Source organism: Natator depressus, chromosome 19, assembly GCF_965152275.1.
Source record: "Natator depressus isolate rNatDep1 chromosome 19, rNatDep2.hap1, whole genome shotgun sequence".
NCBI lineage: Eukaryota > Metazoa > Chordata > Testudines > Cheloniidae > Natator > Natator depressus.
Genome location: NC_134252.1, coordinates 15,320,698 through 15,331,422, shown reverse-complemented (window position 1 = coordinate 15,331,422; position 10,725 = coordinate 15,320,698). Strand labels below are relative to the sequence as shown.

Genomic DNA, 10,725 nt, shown 5'->3' with positions numbered 1-10,725 from the left:
CAACTGGAGTTGCAGCTAGCAAGGGATGTGAAGGGTAACAAGAAGGGTGTCTACAGGTATGTTAGTAACAAGAAGAAGGTCAGGAAAAATGTGGGACCCTTACTGAATGGGGGAGGCAACCTAGTGACATATGATGGGGAAAAAGCTGAAGTACTCAATGCTTTTTTTTGCCTTGGTCTTCACAGACAAGGTCAGTTCCCAGACTGCTGCACTGGACAGCACAGTATGGGGGGGAGGTGAGCAGCCCTCGGTGGTGAAAGAACAGGTTCAGGACTATTTAGAAAAGCTGGACATGCACAAGTCCATGGGTCCAGGTCTAATGCATCCTAGGGTGCTGAGGGAGTTGGCTGATGTGATTGCAGAGCCATTGGCCATTGTCTCTGAAAACTGGTGGTGATTGGGGGATGTCCCAGATGATTGGAAAAAGGCAAATATAGTGCCCATCTTCAAAAAAGGGAAGGAGAAGAATCCGAGGAACTACAGACCGGTCAGCCTCACCTCTGTCCCTGGAAAAGTCATGAAGCAAGTCCTCAGGGAATCCATTTTGAAGCATTTGGAGGAGAGGCAGGTTATCAGGAAGAGTCAACATGGATTCACCAAGAGCAAGTCATGCCTGACCAACCTCATTACCTTCTAGGGTGAAATAACTGGCTCTGTGGATATGGGGAAAGAGGTGGTCGTGATATACCTTGACTTTAGCAAAGCTTTTGATACAGTCTCCCACAGTATTCTTGCCAGCAAGTTAAAGAAGTATGGGCTGGATGAATGGAATATAAGGTGGATAGAAAGCTGGCTAGATTGTTGGGCTCAACGGGTAGTGATCAACGGCTCAATGTCTAGTTGGCAGCTGGTATCAAGCGGAGTGCCCCAGGGGTCTGTCCTGGGGTCAGTTTTGTTCAACAGCTTCATTAATGATCTGGATGATGGGATGAATTGCACCCTAAGCAAGTTCACAGATGGCACTAATCTGGGAGGAGAGGTACATACACTGAAGGGTAGGGACAGGATCCAGAGTGACCTAGACAAATTGGAGGATTGGGCCAAAAGAAAGCTGATGAGGTTCCACGAGGACAAGTGTAGAGTCCTGGATTTAGGATGGAAGAATCCCATGCACCACTACAGGCCAGAAGGCTAACAGCATATTGGGCTGCATGAGTAGGAGCATTGCCAGCAGATATGAAGGAAGTGATTATTCCCCTCTATTCGGCACTGGTGGGGCCACATCTGGAGTATTGTTTCCAGTTTTGGTCCCCCTACTACAGAAGGGATGTGGACAAATTGCAGAGAGTCCAGTGGAGGGCAACGAAAATGATTAGGGGGTTGGGGCACATGACTGATGAGGAGAGGCTGAGGGAACTGGGATTGTTTAGTCTGCGGAAGAGAAGAATGAGGGGGGATTTGATAGCTGCTTTCAACTATCTGAAAGGGGGTTCCAAAGAGGATGGATCTAGACTGTTCTCAGTGGTGGCAGATGACAGAACAAGGAGTAATGGTCTCAAGTTGCAGTGGGGGAGGTTTAGGTTGGATATTAGGAAACATTATTTCACTAGGAGGGTGGAGAAGCACTGGAATGGGTAACCTAGGGAGGTGGTGGAATCTCCTTCCTTAGAAGTTTTTAAGGTCAGGCTTGACAAAGCCCTGGCTGGGAAGATTTAGTTGGGGTTGGTCCTGCTTTGAGCAGGGGGTTGGACTAGATGACCTCCTGAGGTCCCTTCCAACCCTGATATTCTGTGACTCTATGATTCAAATGGAGAATCTGGGTGCTAATCTAATGTAAATGCTGAATAAAAAATAGTTATATGGAATGGGTTAGAGGTTTATGTAATAATTAGCACAAAGTAACAGCCCATGATTTTAGTATGAAGACTTCCTTAGCGGTGACAATGTTACTTTACTCGATACATGATAAAATGCTTCATAGCGAAGGAAGATCCATCATGGCTAACTCCTGAATGAAAATATCATGGTGCTCAGTGGGAAGGTGAACTTCACAGGAGAAGTTGCTGTTGAATAATGGAAGGAGTTCAGACAATGATCTCTGATTTAGCTGGAGTGGCAGAGGGAAAGCCACAGAAGTTTAGCTTCCCTGTTCCTGCATGTGTAGGGAGATGCAGCACATCAGACCACATTCAGCCTTGGAGCAAGGCATTGAAAGGAATCATCTGGATGTGGCTTTAAAGAAATCCAGTGAATCCCAAACTCCAAGGCAGAAAAGAGAATGTGAAAGGAGCCAGTTCTCTGTTGTGTCCAAGGGCAAGGTGAAACAATAGATCACTATGTAACAGAGTTTGAAGCAAAAAGTACAACTTTGCTCGTCGTATTAACAAGCCCAGAGTTCAAAGGAGACATTGGTAAGAGATTCAGGCTGAACATTAATGAAAGCTGTAGGTATTGACAGAGCTAAATGACAAATAAACTCCAGATAAACCAAGAGAAAAATAAAGATGCAAAGCTGACATGGATGGCATTACAAACTGTTCCTGGTAAGAGTGTACTTCATAAGGAATTAGCAGAATGAGTCAGCAAAAATAGGAATATTTTGGCAAAAACTAAGGCAAAAGGTGGGATGTGGGAAATGTGGACCTGCATATCCCTGAATTAAGTGTGCTGCTTATTGGGAAGATGGCAGAAAATGCAACAGAAAGAAGCGCTATGCAGAAATATGCAAAGCAAGTGATGTGCATGGAGTCCCAGAAACTGAGGATAAGAGTGAAGTAGTAGATGAACTTCTCATTGGAACCGTGTACCAAATAAAGGCTGGAAAAGAGCTGTGGGATTAAATGGAGACCCTCACACCATTAAACATGAGATAGGAACTGAAGCTGAAGATTTACCAGGAAATTAGAATTAAATTAAAAAAATTTAAAAAGTCAAATTAGCAACCTAGTGTGGTACTGGGGACTATGTCTTTAAGGGCTAAACTTCCCAGAGAGGGAGAGAGAGAGAAAGAGAGAGAGATCACTGAATCCCACCCATGGAGTGGAGAGAACTACCAATAATTAGGGTATGGCCTGTGGAATGTACATATAAAGAGGCTGAAAGGTCAGTCAGTGAAGTGATTATAAATGTGGATGCTCACTTTGTGAGTGTGAAGAATGAAGACTGATTTAATGTAAAATAGAGGCCTCTTGTGATTGAAATGAAAACAATAGACTAGAACATAAGGACTGATTAAATCAGTTTGTTTAAGGGTGCACATGAGATTTGTTTAAACCCTGGGGTAACCTTCTTTTCTGCTCCACCCAAGAAAATTCCTTTTGCACCAAGAGACCAGGTTCTACAGGAACGAACATGTCTGGTGATTGATTTATAGAGAATGTCTGTTGTACCTGCTGACTCGGTAAATGGAATTATGGTTCCAGAAATCCAAGGAAGCTTTTGAGAGCATACCTCGCTCCAGAGGAATTTACTAAAGATATAAAAAGAGCTCCCTCTTTGGGAGGAGTGTGTTTGGGAGTGGCTGCCGATAAGCACTTCATGTACCCTTCCTCTGGGAGGTGATTTCTCATTTTATCATTAGATCTTACTGCCAGGAAAGTGTTTCCTGGTATTCAGCCTATATTTGCCCCTTTTGAATTGCATCCACTCACTCTGAGTTATACCATGTGTATCCCCATAATGGATTCCTCGCCATTCTCGGTGCATCCTTCCAAAGTTTGAAGGGCTGCCTCTTAAGAACATAAGAACGGCCAGACGCGGTCAGACCAAAGGTCCATCTAGTCCAGTATCCTGTCTTCCAACAGTGGCCAATGCCAGGTGCCCCAGAGAGAATGAACAGAACAGGCAGTCATCAAGTGATCCATCCTCTGTCGTCCACTCCCAGCTTCTGGCAGACAGAGGCTGGGGACACACATAGCATGGGGTTGCATCCCTGCCCATCCTGGCTAATAGCCATGGATGGACCTATCCTCCGGGGACTTATCTAGTTCTTCTCTGAACCCTGTTATAGTTTTGGCTTTCACAACATCCCCTAGCAAGGAATTCCACAGGTTACCCTCAGTTCTTGTGTTATGTGAAGGGGTAAATAACACTTCCCTGGTCACTTTCTCCACCCCAGTCATGAGTTTATAGACCTCTGTCATGTCCCTCTTTAGTTGTCTCTTTTTTAAACTGAACTGTCCCAGTCTTTTTAATCTCTCCTCCTGTGGAAGCTGTCCTGTATGCCTCCTCATGTCTCTTGCCCTTCTCTGTTCCTTTTCCAGTTCCAATAGATCTTTTTTGAAATGGGGCAACCAGAAATGCACTCAGTATTTAAGGTGCAGGTGGACCATGGATTTATACAGTGACATTATGATAGTTTCTATTGTATTATTTATCCCTTTCCTAATGGTTCCTAACATTCTGTTAGTTTTTTTGACTGCCACTGCCCATTGAGCCGATGTTCTCAGAGAACGATCCACAGTGAGTCCAAGGACTGTTTCTTGAGCGGTAACAACTAATTTAGACCCCATCCTTTTGTACGTATAATTGGGATTCTTTTTCTAGTGTATATTACCTTGCACTTATCAACATTGAATTTCATCTGCCATTTTGTTGCCCAGTCACCCAGTTTAGTGAGACCCTTTTGTAACTCTTTGTGAGCAGCTTTGTACTTCGTATTGTCAGCAAATTTTTTGTGCCAATGTCCTTGAATAAGATTGGTCCCAAGACCGACCCTTGAGGAACTCTGCTAGTAACCTCCCTCCCGCCAGATAATTCAAATTTCAAATTTCAACACAACCCATTGCCTTCCCCCCTTTAGCCAGTTCCTTATCCATCTTACAATGCTTGGACTGATCCCCATCTTCCCTAATTTAACTAATAATTTCTATTATATATTAACTAATAACTAATAATGTGGTACCATGTCAAATGCTTTAATGATGTTCAAAGATATTAGATGTATTGCACTTCCCTTATCTAAAAAATCAGTTATTTTCTCAAAGGAAGAAATGAGGTTACTCTGATATGATCTGCCGTTGTTGTATGCAGTTGTATACAGTGTAATTGTAGCTGTGTCATCCCAGGATGCTGTCTCTCTCACCAACAAAGGTTAGACCAGTAAAAGGTATTGTCTCACCCCCGTGTCTCTCTAACGATCTACCTTTGGTAAACCCGTGCTGCATTACATCCTCTTTACCAATTACCTCCTTGAACTAATTATTCTTTCCTTCATCATTTGTTCTAAAGCCTTGAGGTCAGACTAACACCTCTGTTTTGCCTGGATCACTTCCCCTTCCCCCCTTAAATATAGGTATGATACTAGCTATTCTCAAATCATATGGTACTACTCCCGAATAGATCGATTTACTAAAAGTCCTTGCTACCAGACTAGCAATCTCATGTGCCAGTTCGTTCAGTATTCTGGGATGAAAATTATCCAGTCTCCCCAGTTTCAGTACACTAAGCACTTTAAGATTGGTTTCCATACTGTTTTCATGCACATGTTCCATATTAATACCCTTATTGAAAACTGAGGCAAAATATTTCTTAGTTTTTGGACCGTACCTAGATGATCTTTAATCTCCTTCCCATCCACACTGCATAGTAGCCTAACCTCATCCTGCCTTATTCTCTTTTTATTTATATTACTAAAAACCTTAATTGTCTTGGCAAGAGCTAATTCAGCTGAACTCTTCACTATTCTCACTTTGTTCCTACATTTTCTAACTTCCATGATGTCACTTTCTTTGCTGATCAGCCCCCTATTCCATTCCCTTTACGATCTCTGTTTACTACTACTAACTTTTCTGAGATAGTTATTCATGCAGGATTTGGAGCCTTTCCATACAGGTTTTTACCCTTGCGAGGAATGCAATTTCAGATAGTTTCTGGATAGCTGACTTGAAGCAATTCCAAGCCTCCTCCACATTTAAGTCCTTGAGCTCTTCAGTCCAGTTGACTTTGTTAACTGATTCCCTTAATTTCCCAACATCTGCCCTTCTGAAATCAAAACCCAAAGTTAATGACCTGGGTTTGATGATCCTTCCTTTTAATTTAAACTGAATCAACTCGTGATGACTTGACCCAAGATTATTTCCTATGACAAGCTCTTCTCTGACCTCCTCACTACTTACTAAAATCAACTCTAAAAGCGTATCACCATGTGTTAGTTTGGTGACAATTGACAAAGAAAACAATCATCTCTCACATCCAGGAAAATGGGGCCCTACCGATGTTAGTAGCATTTATTCTATAGTCTATATCTGAGAAGTCAAAGCCTCCCATTATGATACAATTCCTACTAGTATTTATCTCTAATAATATTACAGAGATCACTATACATATTGGAGTCCAACCCTGGGGGTTTGTAGCAGACTCCTAGCACTATCCCAATAGAGCCTCCTTTACAATCCTTCAGATTTTCAGAAAGCCTTTGACAAGGTCCCTCACCAAAGGCTCTTAGGCAAAGTAAATTGTCATGGGGTAAGAGGAAAGGTCCTCTCATGGATGGGTAACTGGTTAAAAGATAGGAAACAAAGGATAGGAATAAATTGTCAGTTTTCAGAATGGAGAGAGGTAAATAGCGGTGTCCCCAGGGGTCTGTACTGGGACCAGACCTATTCAACATATTCATAAATGATCTTGAAAAAGAGGCGTAAATGGTGAGGAGGCAAAATTTGCAGATGATACAAAACTACTCAAGATAGTTAAGTTCAAAGCAGACTGTGAAGAGTTACAAAGGGATCTCTCAAAAATGGGTGACTGGGCAACAAAGTGACAGATGAAATTCAATGTTGATAAATGCAAAGTACACTGGAAAACATAATCCCAACTATACATATAAAACGATGGGGTCTACATTAGCTGTTACCACTCAAGAAAGAGATCTTGCAGTCATCGTGGATAGTTCTCTGAAAACATCCACTCAATATGCAGCAGCAGTCAAAAAAGCAAACAGAATGTTGGGAATCATTAGGAAAGGGGTAGATAATAAGACAAAAAATATCATATTGCTTCTATATAAATCCATGGTGCCCCCACATCTTGAAGACTGTGTGCAGAAATGGTCGCCCCATCTCAAAAAAGATATATTGAAATTGGAAAAGGTTCAGAAAAGGGCAACAAAAATTATTAGGGGTATGGGACAGCTTCCATATGAGGAAAGATTAATAAGACTGGGACTTTTCATTTGGAAAAGAGCAGACTAAGGGGGATATGATAGAAGTCTACAAAATCATGACTGGTGTGGAGAAAGTGAATAAGGAAGTGTTATTTACTCCTTCTCATAACACAAGAACTAAGGATCACCAAATGAAATTAATAGGCAGCAAGTTTAAAATAAACAAAAGGAAGTATTTCTTCACATGACGCATAGTCAACCTGTGGAACTGATTGCCAGAGGATGTTGTGAAGGCCAAGTCTATAACAGGGTTCAAACAAGAACTAGATAACTTCATGGAGGATAGGTCCATCAATGGCTATTAGCCAGGATGGGCAGGGATGCTGTCCCTAGCCTCTGTTTGCCAGAAGCTGGGAATGAGTGACAGGGGATGGATCACTTGATGATTCCCTGTTCTGTTCATTCCTCCTGGGGCACCTGGCACAGGCCACTGTCGGAAGACAGGATACTGGGCTAGATGGCCCTTTGGTCTGACCCAGTGTGGCCATTCTTATGAACCCCTCACCCAGGGCAGGCTAAGCACAGTTCTGCTGCCCTCTACTCATACAATAAGGAGAACAACATGTCATTACCCCTGCACTCAATACTAAAAATTTTATTAAGTTAATATTAAAAAATTGTATAATACACAAGTTGAGAAAAGAGTGTCTGTACATCTGGGTATAGTGCTTAGATTATCCAGAAATACAAAGTTTGTTTTAAAAGTCATAAGATACATATACTGCAAAATCAGCAATAACCCAAATTTAGGTGAATAAATCTAACAATACAGTTTAGATTTTAGCATCCAAGTATCTGGGTACATGACTCATGAAAAGTTGTACAGTGAGTTGATTGTAGAAAGCAAATATAGGAATGAGTGAAGATTGTCCCTCAGTAATTGAGCATTTATGGTAGATTGTCCATTTAGAAAATACAATCCATCAGGGAAGTATTTCAGTTACTATTCTGACTGCGCTTCTCATTGGCCCTCCAGCTCATCGCTCCTGGTATTGCCGATGTCCAGTGATGTGTTCTATGTAGATATCCCACGACCACCTGATGGTGTCTGACACTATGAGTTGCCACATCAGCCGGGCGTAGCACTGACCGATTCCGCATTCTCTCAGCACTCACTTGTTACTGGTGTCCCATGAGCCCAGGACACCGACAATCAGCACGTGTGTCCGAACCAGGTAAACCTTAGCTCTCAAGGTTTTGGCCAGATGGGCATATTTCTCCACCTTTTGAGCTCAGGCGTCACGCAAGGCCAGGGTCCTGTTCTCGAAGGGCAATGTGACATAGAATCATAGAATATCAGGGTTGGAAGGGACCTCAGGAGGTCATCTAGTCCAACCCCCTGCTCAGAGCAGGACCAATCCCCATCCCAGCCAGGGCTTTGTCAAGCCTGACCTTAAAAACCTCTAAGGAAGGAGATTCCACCACCTCCCTAGGTAACCCATTCCAGTGCTTCACCACCCTCCTAGTGAAAAAAGTTTTTCCTAATATCCAACCTAAACCTCCCCTACTGCAACTTGAGACCATTACTCCTTGTTCTGTCATCTGCTACCACTGAGAACAGTCTAGATCCATCCTCTTTGGAACCCCCTTTCAGGTAGTTGAAAGCAGCTATCAAATCCCCCCTCATTCTTCTCTTCTGAAGACTAAACAATTCTAGTTCCCTCAGCCTCTCCTCATAAATCATGTGTTTCAGTCCCCTAATCCACCATCCACAATCATGCTCTTCTGGTCCTTGTTAGTGATGACGATATCCAGTCACAGTTGGCTCTTGGTTCCAGGGATGGTGGAGTTCACGGCCACCTTTCTCATGGATAGCGGGTGTTGTAGGAGCAACAGTGATCTGTATGCTATGCATGACTATGCTATGTATAACCTGTATGCTCAAAAAGTCTGTTACACCTCCCCCATCCCTTTGTCTCCTCTCCCTCTTTGAATACCTGTGAAGTGGCTTTCCACCTCCCACTCCCTCCTGGAATGCTTGTGGGATGAACGGGCTGGCTGAACAGCTGGAAGATCAGAAGAGCTCCCAGGTAGACAAGGTGTCTGGGACTCTGATTAGGCAGCGATCACACACCCAATGCATGGACACTGCCCGGGTGGAGTGTGACCAACCAGATGCGGCCAAGTCATCTCTAGTCGCAGGGCATGAAGAGCAGGTCCTTAAAAGGGGAAGAGGCCATGTGCTCAGCAGTGCACTCATAAGCTTGTACCTCCCGTGAAGGCCATTCGCCCGGACCACCTGGCCAGTGCTTCACCGCGTTGCATTCCATTGTGCCTCGGGAAGACTGACCTTCATTGCCCCGCCCATTGCTGTGCTGTGGGACACTTACCTTGAAGGATCCTGACATCTCCAGTGCCGGGCCTGTCCTGGGAACGTGAGTATGCGAGTGTGAGTGTGACATCCCCCCCCCGCCACCCTTCTTTTTTGCTTAGCTATAAGTATAATAAACGTTCTGCTTTCTGCCAAACTCTGGTGGGTCATTAGTCCTCCCTAAGCTTATTAACTGGCCCAATTTTGGGTAACAGAGGGATGGCTCTGTCTAGGCAATCTTGGATGGCCTTGTGTCACAGCTGCCAGGCTCTGAAATAGGGCTTGCAGCTACACAGGACGTGGGGTAACGTCCTGTGTAGCCGCACTTCCTGCCTTGCTTGTCCCGATTCCCATGGCGGGTGGCTCATTTCAGCAGAACGCAGTTGAGCTGGGCCCTGTGGATGAACCTCCCGTCGTAAAATCAGGGGAAACTGCCCTCAGGGAGGAAGTGGTTGCTGGCGTCCCACTTGCACATCACCTCACACGCCTTGCCCTGGTCTGGCTTCCGGTTCAGGTTTTGCACGTATTGTCAGCAGATGTCATCCTTCAGGGTCCTGTCCAGCTTGGGTCTAGCTCTCGGAGTGACGACTGTGTGCTCTGTGTTCATCACGCATGGCACCAGGATTGTGACGACTGTGTGCTCTGTATTCATCACGTGTGGCACCAGGATTCCCAGCTCCTGGTGTTCCTCGCACCACATCCAGTAGCAGCTGATATGCTTCTCCAATTGTCACGTAGCATTGTAGGCACGAGTCCAGAGTGAAGCAAAGCCACCCCTGTCTCTTCTTAATTCACCTTCCAGTGAGCTGCTCAGGTAGGTGGCGACATCTTGGTTGGAGGGGGTCCTTGCGATTAGCTTCTTGATGACATCCTGCATAGCACTCTCTGCGATGTTCCTCACCATGGCGTCCGGACACGTCAGAAGGCAGAAGGCATGAGCAATCACAGCAATATCGCACAGATCACCCATACGAGGGACGTTGGCACCACCCTGCCTGTGCGAGATGTACACCAGTTCATTGCTGGCTCTCTGGGGAAGAAACATCCACTTCTTTACTAGCTGCCTGATGGTGTGTCTGCCTTGTTCAGAGATACCTTCGCCATGGCAGATCCCCTCAGGACTAATGAGATACGGGGATCCGGAAGGTGTTCCAGGTGTTGATCTTCTGCCATGGTGCCAATAGGGAGGAGTCGATCCTGGCCACATCTTGTAGGATCTCCATGATGGTATCCTTAGGTGTCTGTGGGACATGGAAATCCGTGGGCGTGCCGAGATGTTGGTATGCTTCCCCATCGTCAAGGAAGATCATGT

General features: G+C 44.6%; 1 long non-coding RNA gene across 1 annotated transcript; it reads left to right on the top strand.

Annotated features, from left to right (window-relative positions):
• Positions 1 to 2,420: 2,420 nt before the first annotated feature.
• LOC141974501 (uncharacterized) lies at positions 2,421 to 9,209 on the top strand. Its single transcript, XR_012635751.1, has 3 exons — positions 2,421 to 2,483; positions 8,079 to 8,277; positions 9,048 to 9,209. It is a non-coding gene; the product is annotated as an uncharacterized LOC141974501 (long non-coding RNA).
• Positions 9,210 to 10,725: the final 1,516 nt, after the last annotated feature.